The sequence below is a fragment of the Scyliorhinus canicula genome, chromosome 19 (assembly GCF_902713615.1).
Source record: "Scyliorhinus canicula chromosome 19, sScyCan1.1, whole genome shotgun sequence".
Lineage (NCBI taxonomy): Eukaryota > Metazoa > Chordata > Chondrichthyes > Carcharhiniformes > Scyliorhinidae > Scyliorhinus > Scyliorhinus canicula.
This window is the reverse complement of record NC_052164.1, coordinates 31,815,551-31,832,820: the sequence shown is the minus strand read 5'-3', so window position 1 is coordinate 31,832,820 and position 17,270 is coordinate 31,815,551. Positions and strand designations below refer to the sequence as shown.

The 17,270-nt window shown below is 45.1% G+C and overlaps 1 long non-coding RNA gene across 1 annotated transcript; it reads right to left on the bottom strand.

The window, feature by feature from the left end:
- Positions 1-11,729: 11,729 nt before the first annotated feature.
- On the bottom strand, positions 11,730-16,409 carry LOC119953916. The gene is made up of 3 exons (XR_005458139.1): positions 16,315-16,409; positions 14,658-14,762; positions 11,730-11,808 (listed from the first exon to the last, which is right to left on the bottom strand). It is a non-coding gene; the product is annotated as an uncharacterized LOC119953916 (long non-coding RNA).
- Between the last annotated feature and the right edge of the window lie 861 nt (positions 16,410-17,270).

Below are 17,270 nucleotides of genomic sequence, written 5' to 3'. Positions count from 1 at the left end.
AGCAATGTCTGAGGGTAAATTTGTTCTTTTGAGGTTTTCCATCCTCAAAGTAGTATTCCCGTCCCACCTCTGGTCAATATCCAGCCCATTCTCTCTCTGAAGACTCTGTAAATCCCTTCCTAGTTAACAGAAGTCAAACATTCCAAACGAGCAATGTGAGAAAAGCAACTTACTGTTGTGTCTGTTGACAGTGATGCACCATGCAGAATTGTTTACAAGAGCGCATTGAGAAGGCTTCTGAGCAAGATCAATGCTGTTTCTTTTGATCAGTTTTTTTTAATGCTTGTGGTAGTGGGACGGCCATTTTAGGTGGCCCACAGAGATCCTTAATAGGCAGTGTTGCTGAGGATTGCTGTAAGCAAATGTCTCTCAGGGGTTCATAAACGATGTGCCTCTGCAGGTTATTATTCTTCAAAATGAGTCTAAGTTGAAATTAGTCAATATTGTATGATATAGGGGCAGCACGGTGGCACAGTGGTTAGCATTGCTGCCTACGGCGCTGAGGACCCGGGTTCGAATCCCGGCCCTGGGTCACTGTCCGTGAGGAGTTTGCACATTCTCTCCGTGTCTGCGTGGGTTTCACCCCCACAACCCAAAAGATGTGCAGGATAGGTGGATTGGCCACGCTAAATTGCCCCTTAATTGGAAAAAATAATTGGGTACTCTAAATTTATAAAAAAAAAAAAAATATTGTATGATATATTTCTTGACACTAGAGTGTAAGACTTCGCTGCACAAAATGATAGAAAATGCCCACTCTATAATATTACTACATGTCATTACTTGAGCACTTTATTTGGACATTTCAATTGCATTGATGGCAGCCGTTATATGGTTATTTAAATATTTGACTGGTGCCTTTATCTTTCCACGTGGCCTGAATCAATAACGTTATTTCACTATAAATGCAGCAGTTTTGGACAAGTTGATTAAAACCTGTACATCATGATAGAATTGGCTCTCATTTCTCATGAAAATAACTAAGTTTCCTGCGCTACAATTGGCTCAGGGGTTAAGAAGGGAAAAGTCACACCGGATTGCACTCTCTACTGGTCACTATTAATCTCTGCTTCAACTGGATGTATTGATGATGTGAAAGGATAGGATCTGACTTAACTGTGTTTTGTATACCTTGCTGATGTTCTCTCTGCAAGTTCACGCACATGAGGTACCAATGGGTGCCCCAGCATCTGAGGAATTGTGCCGCAGAAAGGAGTCAGTGCTTTCTGGAAAAGAGGAGGGCCACTAAAAAAGAAACTGGTGGAGAAAAATAAAAAGAAATGGGTAGGGTTTCTATTTTAATTTACTTGCCAGTTTGGCAACCAGGGATAGCAGGTTGCAGCAATTGAGACATTGCAATAGATTAAAACAAATTACTGCGGAGGCTGGAATCTGAAACGAAAGGGAAAATGCTGGAAAATCTCAGCAAGTCTGGCAGCATCTGTAGGGAGAGAAAAGAGCTAACGTTTCGAGCCCGATGATTCTTTGTCAAGTAAGTATGGGAGAGGCAGAAATCCGAATCATATTTTAAAAAACACGTGGATATGCACTTCAAGTAGCATAACCAATGGAGTGATGGACAAAGAAATAGAAAGTGTGATTTGACTGGTTGATTCTTTTGGGATCTTCCACACACGTGTTCCACGTGTTTCGTGGTGGCACAGGTAGCTCGCTAATAGCAGGATATTCTGGTCCCACTGTTGGCGAACGGGTTTTCTGTTGAATGTACCCCTCGTCGGTGGAAAACCCGCGGCGAGTGTGCACCATCGTTAGGGTTGGAAGATCCCACCAGTGTGAACAGCTGGAAAATTCTTGGCCAAATCAAACATGATGGGCTGGTTGGCCTTCTTGTGTGGTGTAAATTTTCCATATTTTAATTATGCCACTTGATGGCACTGTCCATTGATTTAACAGTGTTATCCCTGTGGACCACTGTTTGTTTAATCGTTGTATTAGAGGTAATACGGGAAGGCTCCTGTACTACAGGTACGGGGGAGATATTTGCCTGCTGGTTCCACCCAGTAGGCGGAGTATAAATGAGTGTGCACACCGAGCTGCTCCCATTTCTGGTAGCAGCTGCAGGAGGCCACACATCTCTGCTTAATAAAGCCTCGATTACTCTCTACTCTTGTCTCGTCGTAACTGATAGTGCATCAATCCCCAATACAGGTGTGAAGATACTACAAATTCTAAAACTATATTTTAACAAGTGAACATAAGAGCTGTTCAGCTAGTTGCAGCTTACCATTTGACTTTTGGCATTTGAATTATAGACAGTAGAGTGTGCAGCCATTACCTGAGTAAATTTGAGTTAAAACCTGCAGACAATGGGGTTTGCAAATAGCTCATTTCTATGTTTCAACAGAGACATTGAATCTCATAATAATGATAATCTTTATTGTCACAAGTAGGCTGTGAAAGTAGTCACTGTGAAAATCCCATAGTCGCCACACTCCGTAGTCTGTTCGGGTACATTGAGGGCGAATTCCGAATGTCCAAATTCCCTCACAGCACATCTTTTGGGACATGTGGGAGGAAATCGGAGCACCCGGAGAAAGCCCACGCAGACACGGGGAGAATGTGCAGACTCCGCACAGACAGTGGCCCAAGCGGGAATCGAACCTGGGATCCTGGCGCTGTGAATCAGCAGTGCTAACCACTATGCTACCGTGCTGCCCCAATGGAAGTTAAACAAATGTGAAATGGATCCCATCGACCTATCATGATGGCCCCTATTCCAAAGCACAAAGACCTTGGTTGTCTCAAACTCAAAAGTGCGAAAAGCCACAACATACGGGGATCGAATCATCCGATGAATGGCAATTACCAGCAGGTTATACTCCGCTTCTGTTTACGTATCTTGCAGTGGAACGCTACATTTTCTGCCTGGACTTCTGAATTGGCCTCCCATGAAACGTGAAGCTTGCTTACTCAGTAACTCTTCCTTAATGGTGTCGGATCACTGGTGGAAGCCAAGACCACTTTTTACAGAAATAGCTTCCCTGTTTCATTAAGTTTAAATGTCCAAAAGCCATTTTTACATACTACAGAGAGAAGGTAAGTGTGTATGGTAAGCGGGTGAGATGGTTGGGTGGCGGGTAAGTGGATGAGGGTAGGGTGGGAGTGTGGTCAGAGCGTGGTTGGATAGGTAATCATGGTGTGGGAGTGTAGCTGGGAGCGGGAAGGGGGGGGGGGGCAGAATTGTTGGGTTGTCAGTGGAATAGTTGGGGATCAGTGGTATGGTTACCCAGGAATTAGATTTGGCTTTAATCTTTCTAACATTTCCTGGGTAACTATTTTGGTAAGTGAGTCGCAACCATCTGTAGTCTCGGACTTTAAAAAATATATATTTAGTGCACCCAATTCATTTTTTCCAATTAAGGGGCAATTTGGCGTGGTCAATCCACCGACCCTGCACATCTTTGGGTTGTGGGGACTAAACCCACGCACACACGGGGAGAATGTGCAAACTCCACACAGGGAGTGACCCAGAGCCGGGATCGAACCTGGGACCACAGCGCCGTGAGGCAGCAATGCTAACCACTGTGCCACCGTGCTGCCCCATCTCGGACTTTAACTGTGAGTTTTGGAGGGTTCCAGACACAGGGGAGTTTCCCAATGAAAGTTTAAATTTCCCATGAAATTCTCATGGGGTCCTTGCATTGGGCTATCCGGGGGCATCTCTTAGTGCACCTCTGACGTACTACCGTCTGCTGGAGACCAGAAGCTATGGGCTAGGATGTTTATCGGCCTAACACACCACCTTATTTGGAAAAGGCTTTGGACTTCTTCTAACAAGTTACATGAGTGAGACAGCCATGTTGTTGTTGCCTGCTTTTAAAACAGCAATAATCAGGGACTCAGAAACCATCAGAAAGCCATCAAAACAGCTGTAAGGTTGTAATGAACTCCAATTGGCTTTATTGGTTGGCCAATTGGAGTATGAGCTCCCTCAATGATAGCTCATTGAGGGGGCCCATATAAGCACCTGTGTAGGCTTTGTGAGCCAGACGTAAGTTGACTGGACTGCTAGCAGCACTGTTTGTAGCTGCTCCTGTAATATCGTTATTGTAAATAAATATTGGTGTGGTGACGGAACTCCTGCCTCCCGTGGATTACTACAGTGACGACGAGGTAAACTACGAATTTTGTGGAGACCAGCTGCCGCACTCGGAGGGTAAGCCTTGCCATTTTAAAAATGCTGTTTTTTGGGAGGTTAGAGGCATTCGACCCGGCTATTGAGGATTGGTCCCAGTATGTGGAGAGAATGTGTTACTTCTTCCGGGCAAATGATATACTGACGGACGAAAGGAGATGGCTTATCCTGCTGTCGGCGTGCGTACCCTCAGCTTTCGCCATTATACGTAGTCTGACTTATCCCGATGCGGCGGACACGAAAACTTTCCAAGAATTAACGGAATTGGTGAAAGAGCACTACGACCCAAAACCACCCCTCATTTTGCGTAGGTACAGATTCTACACAGCGAAGCGGGAAGACAGGGAGTCAGTCACGAATTTCTTGACCCGCCTGAGAAGGCTGGCGGAAAAATGTGAGTTCGGCCCAACGCTAAATGAAATGCTTCGGGACCGGTTAGTGTGTGGTATAAACGACCTCACAATACAGAAACGCCTGTTGGCGGAAATGGAGCTAGACTGCAGGCAGGCGTTACAGCTCGCACTGTCCCTAGAAAAGGCAGCAGGTGGGGCGCAGGAACTACAGGGCATGCCAATGGAGGTAGATACCTGTGAGAGGGACTACCACAACGGGTCCTGCTGCCAGATAGCCGCTCTCAGGAAAAGTCTGAGGAATAGAGGGAAAAAGGAAAACCCCAGAACTGCCCCCAAGTCTGCCAGGAATAACTGGAGACAGAGGGAAGTACCGGCTGAGGCTCCCCCAACAGAGAAGGACCGTTTCTGGCACCAGACAGAATGGGGTAACAGCGACAGAAACCCTAGAAGGAGGTAGCAAAAGAGGAATAGCAGGTGGGGACGCAGGGAAGTACACAACCTAGACGCCCCATCCTCCTCCGAAGGGGAACAATTATATAATATTGCAACGAAGAAAGCAGAACCCATTAAGATTACCCCACGGGTGAACGGGCGGCCGACAATAATGGAAATAGACACGGGTGCGGCCGTATCAGTAATGGGAGTGGCAGCATTTAGACAAATCAAAGATGGACTCCAGCCACTAACCCTTCCAAAAACATCGACGAAACTTAAAACCTACACGGGGGAACCCCTGGAAGTTCTAGGCACGACTCATGTACCCGTGGAATATGAGAAACAATTGCTCAGATTACCGTTGACGATAGTAGAGGGCTCCGGACCAAGCTTAATTGGATGAAACTGGCTGAAAGACCTACAATTAGATTGGATGAAAATTTTCCGGAGTGGAAGCGGGCAGTTGAATGGAGTACTCCAAAAATACCCGGAGGTCTTCCAGGAAGGTTTGGGGGAAATCATAGGCGCCAAAGCAACTTTGCACGTGGACCCAGAAGCCCTTCCAAAATTTTGTAAGGCCAGGCCGGTACCTTTTGCATTAAGGAAGAAAGTAGATGACGAAATAGAAAGGTTACGGCGCGACGGCATTATCAGACCAGTACAGTTCTCGGAATGGGCAGCGCCGGTGGTACCAATTTTGAAGCCAGATGGCTCTATACGTCTCTGTGGACATTTCAAACAGATGGTAACAAAATACGCACTGCTGGACAAATACCCAATCCCGAAAATAGGCGACCTATATGCCAAATTGGCAGGTGGGCTTCTGTTCACGAAACTGGACATGAGCCGCGCCTACCTGCAGTTAAAACTGGACAAGGGCTCCCAGAAGTTCACTACGATCAACACCCTGAAGAGCCTTTTTCGTTATACTAGGCTACCTTTCGGAGTGACATCAGCCTGCGCTATATTCCAGCGTACAATGGAAAATATTCTGCAGGGACTACCGCAGGTGGCGATTTATTTGGACGATGTCTTAATCACGGGTAGGACAAACAGGGAACACTTAAGGAACCTGGAGGAAGTGCACAGGCATTTCGCAAAGGCAGGCGTACGGCTAAAAAGGGAAAAATGTGTTTTTCTGGCCCCACAAGTGACGTACCTGGGATATAAAGTAAATGAGTCAGGCTTACATCCATTAGAAGACAGAGTAAGAGCAATAAAAGAAGCCCCAGCTCCCACCACGGTCCAGGAGTTACGATCATTTCTAGGGTTGGTAACGTATTATGGAAAATTTATTGAAAATAGGGCGTCCATCCTAGAACCCCTCTACCAGCTACTAAAAAAGGGGCAAGAATGGAAATGGTCCGCCCGCCAAAACTGAGCATTTAGGGACATTAAGGAACAGCTGTCATCCGCAAATGTCCTAGAGCATTATGACCCAAGAAAGGAGTTAGTGGTTACTTGTGATGCATCTGCCTACGGGGTAGGAGCCGTCTTAGCCCATAGAGGAAGGAATGGGGAAGAACGGCCAATAGCCTATGCTTCGAGGACCTTGGCGATGGCTGAGAGGAAGTATGCCCAAATCGAGAAGGAAGGACTGGCGGTGATATTCGCAGTAAAAAAAATTCACAGTATCTGTACGGGCGGAAATTCACCATAGTGACGGACCATAAGCCGTTATTAGGGTTATTAAAAGAAGACAAGTCAATACCCCCGATTGCATCAGCTAGAATCCAACGTTGGGCGTTGCTACTGGCGGCGTATAGATACGTTCTGGAGCACAGACCGGTAACGCGAGTAGCAAATGCAGATGCTTTGAGCAGACTTTCCCTCCCGGACACTCCGCTGCAAATACCAAAAGTAGAGGAGACAGTAATGACTCTAAATTTTTTGGACACCCTACCAGTGGTCGCACAACATATTCGGTTGTGGACGCAAAAAGACCCAGTTTTAGCCAAGATGAAGCATTTACTGCTAACAGGAAAACTGGAAAGACCAGTGGAGCCCCAGATGCACCCATACTGGAGCAGAAGGGACCAAATAACCGTAGAAGACGGTATCCTATTATGAGGAGCCCGGGTAATAGTCCCAGCTCAGGAACGTCAGGCAATCTTCACCGAATTACATCACGGACACCCAGGGGTATCTAAAATGAAGATGCTAGCTCAAAGCTACGTTTGGTGGCCAGGTTTGGACACAGACATAGCAGCCTTGGTACGTCGGTGCCAGGAGTGCCAACAAGGGCAAAGAGTGCCACCAGCGGCGCCATTGCACCCGTGGGAATGGCCAGGCAGACCGTGGACCCGCCTGCATATTGACCACGCCGGCCCTTTCATGGGCTCAATGTTTTTGGTGATAGTGGACACCCACTCCAAATGGTTGGACGTCCACCGGGTAAACGTGGAAAACACAGCATCAATAATTGAAAATCTCAGGGCCTCGTTTGCAACTCATGGATTTCCGGAGGTATTGGTGTCGGACAATGGAACGGCATTCACAAGTGGGGAATTTGGAAAATTCCTGAAGGAAAACGGAGTCCGTGACATCAAAACGGTCCCTTACCATCCAGCGACCAACGGCCTGACAGAGAGAGTGGTCCAGACACTTAAAGCGGAACTCAAGAAGCAGCCGGCAGCGTCAATGGACACAAAGCTCTCCCGCTGGCTGTTTGATTACAGGACCACACCGCATTCCACAACGGGCATACCGCCAGCTGAATTCTGAATGGGAAGGCGGCTGCGAACGAGGCTCAGTCTCCTTTTCCCAAATTTAACGGGTAAAGTGGAGAAACAACAGGAGGCCCAATGCAGGGGGCATGATAATAGTCGGCAGCAGAGACATTTCCAGGTGGGGGCACCGGTTTGGGTCAAGAATTATGGGAATGGACCAACGTGGGTCAAAGGCACGGTAGAGTCCCAAACAGGGCCCGTATCGTATGAGGTTTCGATAGGAGGTAAGGTGCTGAAGAAACTCCTAGAACAAATAAGGGCAGCGGAACCACACCTGGAGGCAGGCGAAGCAGGACCGCTTCAAGCTGGGATAGCCAAGACGGAAAGGATACCCACACCCCAGCCCCGAGCATTTCTCCAGACCCCGTCATCCAGTCGTCAGAGTCGGAGATGGAGATGTTCGACGAGGCCGCCGCGACACACCTCCCCAAGGAGGAGGAAGAACAACTTCCAAGGAGGTCGTCAAGGAAAAGACGGGCACCTATAAGGTACACCCTGCCTACTTCGGAGTACGACCCAGTGGACGACACAGAGGTGACAGACCCAGACATGAGGAGCAGGAAGAAACTCAGAGGAATGCCAGCTGGCAGGAATTCCTCAGACCTTGTGGGGGAGGGGTGTAATGAACTCCAATTGGCTTTATTGGTTGGCCAATTGGAGTATGAGCTCCCTCAATGATAGCTCATTGAGGGGGCCCATATAAACACCTGTGTAGGCTTTGTGAGCCAGTCTTAAGTTGACTGGACTGCTAGCAGCACTTTTTGTAGCTGCTGCTGTAATACCGTTATTGTAAATAAATATTGGTGTGGTGACGGACCTCCTGCCTCCCGTGGATTACTACAAAGGTAATAAAGAGCAATATCTTGATTGTGAGGAAATGACTCTCTCCAACTGTTCTAACTTCAAATTCACCCGAGAGCCAACTTCTTGGCAATTCAACTTCACAGCATACTTTGCTTTTCAAGACCTTCTCGTCAGCTAAAGCATCAACTCACCTAAGAAACTCCAGGCCTGCTATGAAAAAAGAATTAAATAATCACAAATTGTAACTGTATTGTTCCTTTTTCATCATCAGTATCTCATTTTTGTGTGAGCGATAGTGTGTATGAGACACTCAAAAAAGCTTACTGATGGAATTGTCTAAATTGGGACAACCATTCGGGATAAGAAAACGCGGGGCAGCACGGTAGCATGGTGGTTAGCATAAATGCTTCACAGCTCCAGGGTCCCAGGTTCGATTCCCGGCTGGGTCACTGTCTGTGCGGAGTCTGCACGTCCTCCCCGTGTGTGCGTGGGTTTCCTCCGGGTGCTCCGGTTTCCTCCCACAGTCCAAAGATGTGCGGGTTAGGTGGATTGGCTATGCTAAATTGCCTGTAGTGTCCTAAAAAAAGTAAGGTTAAGGGGGGGTGTTCTTGGGTTACGGGTATAGGGTGGATACGTAGGTTTGAGTAGGGTGATCATTGCTCGGCACAACATCGAGGGCCGAAGGGCCTGTTCTGTGCTGTACTGTTCTATGTTCTACGTGCCTCATATAAAAACACTCTGATTATCGACAATAGTAAAACAAAATTTCTAGCTGTTACAGTAGCAATTGTGAGTGGGCTGTTAGATACTTATTGGCCAGGTTTTATTAAAAAAAATATATGTATTTATAGGATGTGGGCATCATTGGCTAGGCCAGCATTTCTCACTCATAATTGCTTCTGTGAATTTGGTGGTGAGCTGCTTTCTTAAACTACTGCAGTCCATGTGTTGTAGGTAGACCCACAGATCTGTTGGGGGGGGAATTCCGGGATTTTGACCCAGCGACAGTAGGAATGGCAATATAGTTTGAAGTCAGAATGGTGTTAGACTGGGAAGAGAACTTACAAGTGGCGGTGTTCCAATGCAGCTGCTGCCCTTATCATTCTGGGTGGTAAGGGTCTTGTGTTTGGAAGCTACTGTCAAAGAAGCCTTCGTGAGTTGCTCACTAACCTAGCGAGTTACTCGCTCATTCATCCTAATTTTTTGTGGACAAGAGTTACTTGTCCACAAATTCTACACTAACAGGCACACACCATTGCCATGACTGTGCTGGAGCAGCTTGTCTAGCGGGTAGCGAGTTCTAATGCATAGATCTTCAGCACTACATAATGTTGCTAAAACCCATGGCTTTTCCTATGTGTAATGCACTTAGCTGAATGATAATGGAGCTCATTCCAGTTATCTGAAATGAACTAAGTTGATTGGACATTAAGATTTACGATGGTGGGGATCTCACAAGGAAAATAGTTGGATCCTTCATTCCATGCTTTTGGCTGACAGCATTTGTAAACATTCCAGCTTTGTACTTGACTTCACCGTGGTTGAAAATTAGATGTTTATTGACCACTCTGCTCTTATTAGCTATTTAATTGATCAGTATAATTCTCAACTTGTTACACAACTGATACTGCCCACACTCACAACACTCACAACAGGCAGCATCTATTATAAGCAATGAACACGGCCCATTTTACAATCAAAATGCCACTTATGATGAATTAACCACTCCAACTACTTCCAACAATTCAATAAACTCTTTGCAGCTTCATTACACATGGAAGGCATTCGAAATCTTCTGAAATATCCTGAACTTTAAGTCATAAAATGGATGAAACCAAACAAAAGAACTCATTTCCCAATAAAAGATTTCAAGGTCACCAATGTTTCAGAGTCAGCAGCAGTTGTTCCTGCCTACAGATTTCCTCAGTTAATTGTAAAGTTCCTGAACTGCTGCCATTGCCTTATAAATTCCTTTCAAAATTAATGCCTAATAAGGTGATGATTCAACAAATACATTCAAATAAATTACGTCAGCACACTTTAGTGCAACTTTCAAGATACGCTTTAAATCGTCTGGAGGGATTGTCAAATCCAATGATGGTTTTACCATCCAATACTTACAGTGGATGAATCATATTGACACCATAATGCTTGCCATTATTGGTATGAACGGCATTGATTTTTAAGGTAGGAACAAATGTCTCATGTAATATATTCAGTAGGCAGTGTTACAAACACAGAACTTTAACTCCAACATGTATCATGGAGTTCAACCAACCCCCACCTTTAATGGATTGTTGCTTTTGAAGCACACGGCGTGTTCCCCAGGTGTAGTATTACAATTATGGTCACGTGATTTTTTCAAACAAAACAATGTTTATTCCATGAACTCAAATTAACCTTTTAAATAAACATTGGATCTCTTAACACCCCTTACTTCAAAGATAACCCCGAAAATAATACAACACTACCCAATACTGCAAACTGTTCCTTTACACATCCAAAAGACTTCACCTTCACAAAAACAGTAACACACCAGGTCACAGTTAATATATATTTTCTGTTGGATGGCAGAGATATATCAGCTTGGTTGACTTCAGCTCCAGCACCTTGCTTTTTCTTCATGCAGCTCACAGCCAAAAACACAGTCACACCCAAGCTGCTGTCTCAAACTGAAACTAAAACCCAGAACTAACCCTAAAATGGCCGAACTGAGCTCAGCTCCACCCACTCTCTGACATCACTATTTTCTTCAAGGTACATTGCTTAAACATCCATTTCTTAAACGTACTCTCACATGACAGTAGGAACAAATGTCTCATGTCAAATGTCTCATGTCTCAGCAGGGTAGCATGGTGGTTAGCATAAATGCTTCACAGCTCCAGGGTCCCAGGTTCGATTCCCGGCTGGGTCACTGTCTGTGTGGAGTCTGCACGTCCTCCCCCTGTGTGCGTGGGTTTCCTCCGGGTGCTCCGGTTTCCTCCCACAGTCCAAAGATGTGCGGGTTAGGTGGATTGGCCATGCTAAAATGCCCGTAGTGTCCTAATAAAAGTAAGGTTAGGGGGGGGGGGGGCGTTGTTGGGTTACGGGTATAGGGTGGATACGTGGGTTTGAGTAGGGTGATCATGGCTCGGCACAACATTGAGGGCCGAAGGGCCTGTTCTGTGCTGTACTGTTCTATGTTCTATGTTCTATGTAATATATTCAGTAGGCAGTGTTACAAACACAGAACTTTATAAGATAGTTATGGTTTAAAATCTCATTTAGTTCAAGGTCGGACAGAGAATTCTGTAAGCCCCCAGATCAGAGACATGCCAATGTGATTCCGTTGCTGTGGGGGTGAAAAATATAGCACAAAGTTTATCAACATTTGTGTGTATATACTTTTTATTATACATTTTAAGAGCAATAACTGCTCTTAATTCCATATCAAGAGTGATAATATCATATATATTGAACAGTCTGTGCTCTATTCTGTAATATGAATAACCTGCGTTATATTTTATACAGCAGGCATGGTGCAAAATCTGCACTCTATTTATTTAGTAATACAAGAGAGACCATGTGAGGAATAGCTTACACTGTCTTCTACTCTCTGTGGACAGCTAGCTCTTTATTCTATACCGACTGTAATTTTGGTAGTTCTTTTTGTTCGCCTACTATTACCAAATCAATTTGTCTTATTTGAGCATCTCAGAACGTGTTGCGGCGATTTGATTGCCCATAATTAAAATGTTGCTAAGTTTGATAAGCTTGAGGAAGTTTTGCACGGAAAACGTTACTCACTGCTAGTCTCCCATGGCCTGAGTGATTGACAGTTAAGCAACATTGGTAACAAATGGCAACTGTTATCAGCATTAACACTCAGTAGACCCTGTACAAACTGAATAAACTTGCAGTGAGTGCATAAAATTCATTCATTGCATTACAATAAAGTGGTTGCAGACAGCGTTAGAATTGACTTTCATCTGAGCTGTAATGCCTTGAAATTCCAAATAATGTGTTATGTATGCTTCTCCACTCTACCCTTAAATCCTCACAGTGTGAGCTACTTGAACAACTTTCTTTACAAACAGTGCAAAACAGGGGAATAAACAACATATCAACTTCACATGCTTCATGAAAAAAAGCCCCAAACTCAATGCAATGATAGGATAACTATTATTTTTGACAGAACTGTTGTACATTGTATGCCTGTTCGGATGGCCTCACAAAGAGGATCTGAGTCTTGAATGTTGAACATTAAGGGTGAGGTCTAAGCAGCGCAACTGTTAGATGCTAGGAGATGCCTCTTCCAAGATCTACCCGCTCGCCACACCTCGCAAAATCTATTGCAATCTCGTGACTCGTTGCAATGTGAATCCTGCACATTGTGAGCGGGATCACTCTCTGGCAAGTCTGCATATTAGAGTGACGCAAGCTGTCTCACTCTAATATGCATTCCAGAGATCTATGCAAGGTGTGGGATCTAACACCCTCCTCGCCTTGGAAACCTTGGGTGAGCACTGTTCAGTGCTGGACTTCACAAAGGGTTCCGGCAAGCGGAGCTCCCCTGTGCAGGAAACGGGACTAAGTGCGGCCTCGGCCGCTGTTCTCCGCTCTGAATGGCTACATGGCGCTGATATGGTTTCCCACACTCTTGTGGTCTGTTTTGGTGTTGCGTTCCTTGGCTTAGAGCAGAGATGGGCAATCTAGGCGAGTGAGTGGGCTGCATGAGTGGCCCTCTTTCAGCTCAGTGGGCCACAAGATTGAAATTGGGCATGCTCACTAGCCATGACCCCATTAATAAGATTGAATACATTTAATAGATGCCAGAAATTTCATAATGAGTTATAGAAAATGCCTAATAATTCATATATTATTAGAACTGTCATCAACGTCAAATGGTAAAACCGAAAGCTTTTATGCTTTGATTGGACACAGGGGGAAGACAGGGCTCTCATAGTCAATGTTGTGTGCAATCAGAACGCACCTCACTACATGTGTCCTTGTTTTATATACTTATCACGATAGTCAAACCGGTAGGAAAAAAAGCTATGTGGAATCTGGCAACCCCTACATGTGGTCAACAGTCAACAAGATGCCTCATGGGCCACACTATATAGCTGGTGAGCCACATGTGACCCACCACAACCCCAGAGTCTCTCTGCCCCTTTGTTGCTTGATCAAGTGTCCGGTTGGGGTTGCTCTGTGTCATGGCTTACTTTCACCTCACAAAATGTATTGGTACTTTTGGTAGATGCATAAGACCATAGATATATGAGCAGAATTGGGCCATTTGGCCCATCAAGTCTGCTCTGCATTCAACCATGACTGATATGTTTCTCACCTCCATTCTCCTGCCTTCTCCCCATAACCCCATATCCCCTTATTAATCAAGAACCTATCTATCTCTGTCTAAACGACACTCGGTGACTTGGCCTCCACAACCCTCTGCGGCAATGAGTTCCATGGATTCACCACCCTCTGGCTGAAGAAATTCCTTCTCATCTCTGTTTTAACGGATCGTCCCTTCAATTTGAGGCTATGCCCTTGGCTTCTAGATTCTCCTACTAGTGTAAACATCCTCTCCATGTCCACGCTATCTAGACCTCTCAATATTCTGTAAGTTTTAATAAGATCCCCCTCACATCCTTCGAAACTCCATCGAGTACAGACCCAGAGTCCTCAACCATTCCTCATATGACAGGTCCTTCACTCCATGGATTATTCATGTGAACCTCCTCTCGACCTTTTCCAATGCCAGCATAACCTTTCTTAGACATGGGGCCCAAACTATTCATAATATTCCAAATGGGGTCTGACTAGAGCCTTATACAGCCTCAGCAGTACATCTCTGCACTTGTAATCTAGCCCTCCTGGCATGAATTCTGGCATTGCATTTGCCTTCCTAACTGCCAACTAAATCTGCATGTTAACCTTAAGAGAATTCTCAACTAGGACTCCGAAGTCTCTTTGTGATTTCTGAAGCCTTTTCCCACTTCGAAAATAATCTATGACTCTTCTTTCTCCCAAAGTGCACAACAAAACCTCACACTTTTTTCCACATTTTATTGCAGCTGCCACTTATTTGCCCACTCTCCTGGCCTGGCCAAGTCCTTCTGCAGTTTCCTTGATTCCTCAACACTAACTGTTCCTCAGATTGTCTATTTGATTGTCTTTTCTTGAGACAGATCTTACCTGGCCTGTAGTCAGTCTGAAAATGCACCGTCAGCCACTCGAACAGCAATTCTACCCTTTATGAGTTCTGACTTACGATCACTGTAGTTACAGCCTTCAGCCAATCTGTGCAATTTGTTTAGAAAGGTGTCAGTTAGTTCTCAAGGTTGCTGGACACATTTATTGAATTTCATTCGCACCAACATTTTGTTGCTTTTTTAGAATTAAAATTTGTATTGAATGATTTTGGAGCTTCACATCAAATTAATCTGAGAATTTGTTTATTAGAATTTGTTTATTCCTTGCCTCCCATCAAAATCATCAGCTACCAGATCTATTGAATAAAGTAGTATGTTCACTTGTTCAGCTTCTTACTTTTTATCTTCTCCTGAAGCTAAGGGCGGTATGGTGGCCCAGTGGTTAGCACTGCTGCTTCACAGCGCCAGAGACCCAGGTTTGATTCCGGCCTTGAGTGACTGTCTCTGTGGAGTTTGCATGTTCTCCCCATGCCTGCGTGGGTTTCCTCCAGATGGTTTGGTTTCCTCCCACAATCCAAATGATGTACATGTTAGGTGGATTGGCCATGATCAATGTGCGGGGATAAGACTGGGGATTGGGTCTAGGTAGAATGTTCTTTCGGAGGTTCGATGCATATTCGAAGGACTGTACAGCCTCCTTCTGCACTGTGGGGATTCTATGGGCATCTTAAGAATCCTTCCTGTCAAACCTCCCAATTTTGTGCTTAGTCTGGTCCTTGGATTGGTCCAAATTGATCTGTAATGTTGATTTGTTGTCCATGGTTCAGGGGAATATAGCTTTAAATGCTGTGCAGATTTTAAAGATGGCACTGCGGTAACCAATTTTTCAAAGAGTCATCCCACACTTGTCACAATTCGGACAGCTCCCTGGCGGCCCTGACCTCTCTGTCTTTAGTTTTGTGCAGTGACTATTCTGCGCCTTCCCTGTGATATCGGAGGATTTCCAGATGTTTTCCAATGGAAATTTTCCACATGGTGTGGCGCTGATTCTGAGCCCCGACTGACCACAGTGATTTCTGGAACGGGCTGCTCTGACCTTTTATATAGCAATGAAACTTATACTCCTGGCTTGGGACTGAATTTTCTGCTCGCCCCTTTGACTCTGCACTCTGTGAGTGTTCACAGTGGACCTCCATGAGATCTTGTGCAGGCCTTGGCTACACAGTGGAGTTTTACCTTCTGCCTTTCTGCTTCCAAGTTTGCAATGGAGCTTCCTTTGGTTGATCTCTCACTGCGTCTTCACTTAAGGTGCTTTCAGTGAGGCCAGAATGCGCCTCCATTAATTTTCCAGCATTAGAATTTTTGCTCCAGCTTCTAAGTTCTGGGTTTTTCCATTAGCTGCCACGATGTTTTATGTCTGTTTCAGTAAGTCTCACATCGAGGTATAGAGTTGTGTATGGTTGAACATTAAGTGTTTATTAATTACACAGAACTATGTATATACACATACAGGTTATAGCCCACGTTCTGAGCTAACACCATGCTTGCTTCTACACAGGTCCATGACTCTCTCTAGTCTCAGGTCATGTGTCTCTTTACATCAGCCATGTGTGCTGTACACGTTCCCAGTCCCACATTAACCTTTGCTATTCCAGATATGCTTATATCACAATGGGATCTCCCAATATCACTCGTATTACCTTCAAGATCAGTTGATTGTTTCAAGTTTTTTGTCCCAATTTCCATTTCTGTTCCAGGAGAAAGTGGGAGTAGATTGACATTCCTTCCTTCCACCACCCCATCCCTCCTGAAACATATAGCGTCAATACACATTATGATGAACTGACTAAAAATGGTTTGACAGCCGTCCTCTGTGATAAATGCAGCACAGTGATGACAAGCACTCTGATAAACTCATATATTGTGACAAACAAATTTACTGAGCTCAGTACCAATGCTGTGACTATCTCACACAGGATGATTAACACACACATTGATAAACAGATTCATTGTGCTAAACACACATGCTGTGATAATTGCACTCACTTTGCAAAAGACAGGCAATAAATATTTGCTGTAGTAAACACAATTATGCTGTGATAAACACAAACATTTTGAATCTCAGTTAGCAGCTCAAGGGTTAGCAACCTTCGACAGCCAAAATTTAGAATCAAGCGTCCTTTCAAGTCTAGTAAATGGAAGGATTGCTTCAGGGAGGGTAAAATTCCTTTGACTACACTCTAACACCAGTACCTGCCGATGGCGCGTGCGATACCTAATACAACATGAAATGAGAAAAGGTTCTTTGACCTAATCATAGAATCCTTACAGTGCAGAGGGAGGCCATTCAGCCCATCAAGTCTACACCGACCCCTCCCCCACCCCCCGTAAGTGAATCCCACCCAGACACACCCCTGCTCCCCACAACCCCATAATCCCATCCAAACTTTAGACACTAAGGGACAAAGTTAGCATGGTCAGTCCACCCAATGTGCACACCTTTGGACTGTGGGAGGAAACCAGAGCACCTGGAGGAAAACCCCACGCAGACATGGGGAGAATGTGCAAACTCCACCCACGGTTATTACTCGAGGTTGGAATTGAACCTGGGTCCCTGGCGTTGTGAGACAGCAGTGCTAACCACTGTGTGACTATT